The sequence below is a fragment of the Gadus morhua genome, chromosome 22 (assembly GCF_902167405.1).
Source record: "Gadus morhua chromosome 22, gadMor3.0, whole genome shotgun sequence".
NCBI lineage: Eukaryota > Metazoa > Chordata > Actinopteri > Gadiformes > Gadidae > Gadus > Gadus morhua.
The window spans coordinates 14,186,182-14,191,181 of record NC_044069.1 but is presented as its reverse complement, the minus strand read 5'-3'; the positions used below and the strand labels follow the sequence as shown (position 1 = coordinate 14,191,181).

The following is a 5,000-nucleotide window of genomic DNA, read 5'->3' as shown; positions in this document are numbered from 1 at the left end:
CTACACCACAAGGCACAGAGAGTGAGTGCGTCAAGTTCAAGCCAGCCCTGTTGTTCTCCAAGATGATCAGAGGGAGTTTGATTGGCAAGTCTCATTAATATGTATAAAGAGGCAGACGTCACGGTATGTGGCGTTTGCATCTCAACTGCTGATCACACCGCAAACGCACGCACGTATATAGACACAAAAGCAGCCGAGCCTGTTCGCCATCACAGCGTATCCGTGTTTGATGTTGGCTCGCTATTTGTTCATATAAAGTGCCATTATGTAGGGCTCAATGTACACAGTCAATTAGCTCCAACCAGGAAGGCACTAGATGACTGCGACCAGTGTGTGTTCGTTGGCGTGTGTGTGTGTGTGAACGTGAGCATGTGTATGCGTGCATGTGTATGCGTGCGTGTGTGTGTCTGTGTGTGTGCGTGTGTGTTTGTAAGCCACAGCTCCAGCCATAGAAAAAATACATTTTGTTGTTATTTGATGTTCCTATTTCATTATTTAAAGGCCCTTTTTATGCACAAACAGGCTTGTTAGTGACAATACCTTTGAAATGCTTTCACATGTTCTAAACGAGGTGACAAGAGCGATGTATTGCACTACTGAATAAAGCAGAGCAGCTTTGAGTACATTACTAAAACAACGCCTTCTCTGCAACAGAAAATAAGAGCCTTAAATGAACTACACCAAGCTAGATTTATTCAGACTATTACCATTTTGGAAAATTCATAACCAAATCATATCGGAAGCACATTTTATAACAATTATTTACTCAGAAACAACATGCTCTGACCCTTTTCACACCCCTTGCAGCACCAGATGTACCAGCTGTACCAAGAGATCATTACGGGAGCCTGGCCCAAGGGCAGAGAGAACAAGAGAGACCTCTTCAGACCTACTTCTGGAACCAAGGTTAGTCCCCCCGGTTAGTCTTGGGATACGAACCTACGACCTTCAACTCTCAAATGGGTCTTCTTTAGCCTCTGAGCTACCAACTATAGCCACAGAGCAGGAAGTGGTGGAAGGATGCTTTGCTGCGGTTTCTGACCTTGCTTGGTCAAAGGAGAGTAATGGGCAATTTTCAAAGGCCAATATGAGTTTTCCCTGTAGCCAAGGATAGTCTTCTATAACGCCTCTCGCTATAGATGGGAAATCTTCCTTGCGTTGTATTGTGTGTCCTTGTCAACCGTGGGAAGATGCCGGTGGGGTTTCAGCATTAAGATGAGTTTCCACTACTCATTCAGTACCTGTTGAGATAAATAGTATCACAAGAATATTATTACCAGGGCTACCAGGAGCCAGGTTGCAGGATACCTGATGCATGTTTATCAAAGAAAATCAATGTTTTCCTTATCAAACTTTGATAGACTAGTTACCACATCAACTTTGAATGTATGAAATTTAGGCCTTAGCTACAATATGGAGGTGGGCACTTCTTATCATACTAAAACACTTGACTGTATTTTCTTTGGTACTTGAACGTAATATTAGCCAATCAAACTGTTTTATACATAGTCCCACCATTCTCTATTTCGCCTTTGGTTATGTTGGATGTGTGTTGTACTGCAACATTCAGTTTTATTTGTACAGGTCTGGTCTTTCTTTTGTTGCCTTGATACCAGCCTCATTCCTGAAAATAAAAGAGATCCTCTAGATGTTTGGAGATGTTGGTTGGGCGGTTTTGATACTCAGGAAACAATGGGTGCAAAATGAATATTTGTTTTTATTTTGGATTGTTTTGAATACTATCTGGAAATAAAGGGGCCAGCAACTCACCACTTGGCTCCTCTGAGAATATGAGTGTACCAGTTTCTATACTACATCTTAAAGCTCTGCATTGGAAGAACACTACCTTTGCATTGTATTTTTCTGTGCATTACTCAATAAACAGTTGAGAATATAAAGTGGTCTCTGGTCCAAACATTTGTGGTGTGCCCACTTATTTTACATTGCGTTACATTCTCATTTTGTATCTGTTTGCTCTAGTCTTATGCTTTCTGTCTAGCAAACTCTGCCCCTGGCACTGCAAGCACGGCACTGCAGTCTTTTACATTATGACCAATGGTAATGAGCTAGCTCTCTCACAGCTACTATATGACAGAGTGGCTATTTTAAGCTAGACTAGTCTAAATCGTATTAGTCCGATTATGTTCTTGCCTTGATCTCAGCCTGATAGAAAGTAAAGAGTGGTTTTCTCAAGGGCCAGCATCGAGGACCTTGGCTGAACTCTTCCATCAGCAGAAGTAGCTGAGCTAAAGAGCACCGAATCATTCTGGTTCTGAATTCACCAAGATTTAGTAAGAAGAGCTGAGTTTTAGCTTTTGCCGCATTAATATTGTGCAATTCTTAGGTTTATTCGCATAATCCTATAATGTTGATACCTCTTTGTAATATCCATGCACTCAAGGACGGAAATAACCAAATGTTCCTGTTACCCCTCCCAGTGATGCTGGGAAAGAGCTACCCTTGAAACTGAAAGAAAACTTATCTATCAACATTTGACATGGGTGTGAGTGTGTGCGTCTGTGTGAGTGGTGATGTAACAGTATGAGGCAGGGTCACCTCTATAGCTTTGGGAAACATAGAATAACAAAATAGAATAATTATTGCTCAAATTTACTGCGTGTGTGTGTGCGTGTGTCTGTGCGTGTGTGTGTGTGTGTGTGTGTGTGTGTGTGTGTGTGTGTGTGTGTGTGTGTGTGTGTGTGTGTGTGTGTGTGTGTGTGTGTGTGTGTGTGTGTGTGTGTGTGTGTGTGTGTGTGTCTAAGAACGTGTATTTGGGTCCGGCCGTCGGGTGTCTCCTGCTTACTTGGCACATACTCATCGTCCAGGAAGTGTGGGACGGGTTCGGGTTTGAGTGGTTCTGGACATTGGTGACTCACTGCACTCCTCTGTCCATCCAAAGGGGCTGTTTGAGTCAACCCTCCAGATCTGACCAAATCGACGGGGGCCGTGTTTACTGTGCGGACTTCCTGGTTTAATTCTCCCCCTCTCCACTCAGACTTACCCCCCCCCCCCCCCCCCTTACTCCCCTCATCACACAGGTGGGCTGTGATGTGAGAAGAACCGTCGTGTTCCCATGAGAGTTAGACACAAGTGGGAGAGATTGTGCAACGCGTTTGTTGGAATAAATAGCGTTGTGTCAATGAGTCAGCCGAATGTGTATGCTTTGCACAATTAACTCATCTGAGAACGTCAGAGCAGGTGGCTAAGAGGTCACCCTGTCCTTTCGCAAAGCTGCGGCCCTCAGTACCAGGTGCACAAGTCGGACGTCTCTTGCCCGAACTGGGGCTTTTTTATGCAAAATATAACCCTGCATTCCAGATTGGTTTCAGTGACGAGAAGCCAGAACGCAGCAAATTCCAAAATAAGGAAGTGTATACTGTAGAGTCTTGAACACACCCAATAAGATACTCATTTACACACAGTGTTGGCCTGTGCATGCAGTCAAACAGTTAGAGATGACACATCGAGGCAAAATCAGTATTTCAAGTTGACTCAATAATTTCCTGAGGTTCAAAACATGCACTAGAAACACGTTGGAAGAGCACACGGGTTAATATGCTGTTTGCACTTCCATCTACTCTTAACCATCAATGTGCCCATATGATTATAAACCTTGGGAACGGTATGAGTAGGGGCAATCGTTTCATGTGGAGGGCTGTGTTTGTTAGCGTGAGTGTGTGTGTGTGTGCGTGAGGGAGTGTGCGTGCGTGTGGTATTAGCTTGCTGGAATCATGACCACTCCATTCCCGGCAACATTAAATGACACATGCACTCATTCAAATCCCACTGTTGTCTATTCTCTGAGACAGTGTGAGGCGCCACACTGCATGGCTGGTAGACGGCCACTGTGGGTGTCATTCAACCAATGCAAATGAATGAGCTTGTTGTTTCGGTTAGTGTCTGTTTGGATGTGAGCTCTCGCTCCAACCCCCTGCTGCTGCCCCTCACCTCCACCTTGCTTAGCTCTTCTCTCCCCCCCATCACATTGTCTCTACTCTACTCTTACCCTTTCCCTCAATGTCTCTCTTTACCTTTCCTCTCCTTGCCTCCCTTCTCCTCCTTTCTCCTCCAATCAAAGCTCCACCTCTGCTCTCTGTTCCATTCCACTCTCCCCTTCTCCCCCCCCCCCCCTCCCCTCCCCTCCCTCTCCTCTCCTCCTCTTCTCTCCTATCCAGTCTGCTTCTCCTAAAGGAGGCCAAGAAAATATCTGTGTACGTATGGGTGTGTGTGTGTGTGTGTGTGTGTGTGTGTGTGTGTGTGTGTGTGTGTGTGTGTGTGTGTGTGTGTGTGTGTGTGTGTGTGTGTGTGTGTGTGTCGGCCCCGCTCATTAACCTTATCACTGAACTGGATGGCCACTGTACGACTGTACCCTGCGCTCGCCGCCTGAGCTTTAAGTGGATGTGTCAGTACATACATAACCAGCTATTACCTGTACCCTCTGGAGATGGAGGGGAGACGAGGGGGAGAAAGGAGAGAAGGACACGGGTGGAGAATGAGAGGAGAGGAGGGGGAGACGAGACGATGAGAGGGGAGAGGAGGGGAGGGGAACGGAGAGGGGAGACGAGGGGATATGGTGAGGGAGATAAGAGGGAGAGCAGGCTAGTCCGAGGAGAGGAAGTGGGTGAAGGCGAGGAGTGGCGAGTCGAGGAGGGGAGGCCGAGTTTGAGATAGAGAGAGTGAGGTAAAGGGTGTGAGAGAGCGAGATGGAGCGAGGGGGGTGAATGATGATAAATCTGAGTATCTAAAGTATTGCACTGTGTGGCGAGAGGTTGCAGTGATTAGGTCCTGGGTCCGCACCGGCCCTCGGGAGGCCCAGACGTCTAGACGTTATTCACTGAAGGTAGGTCTCATTATACTGTTCTCACACCACACACAGGCTCATGTAACACCCTGGCATGCTGTGCCTTCTTACACAACAGGCCAGCAGCACACTCCCACTCAGCCATTTTCACAGAGATAGGAAGGTAGACAGAGCTGGGTAGTGAGAGGCACAGAGATAG

At 46.3% G+C, this 5,000-nt stretch overlaps 1 protein-coding gene across 2 annotated transcripts in view; it reads left to right on the top strand.

The window, feature by feature from the left end:
* Positions 1-5,000, top strand: part of nrsn1l (neurensin 1-like) — a 73,000-nt gene that overhangs the window by 17,156 nt on the left and 50,844 nt on the right. For both annotated transcript variants that reach the window (XM_030347091.1, XM_030347090.1), the window contains one exon: positions 808-906. The gene's annotated coding sequence lies outside the window, so the exon portion shown is untranslated. The remainder of the gene's footprint in view (positions 1-807; positions 907-5,000) is intronic.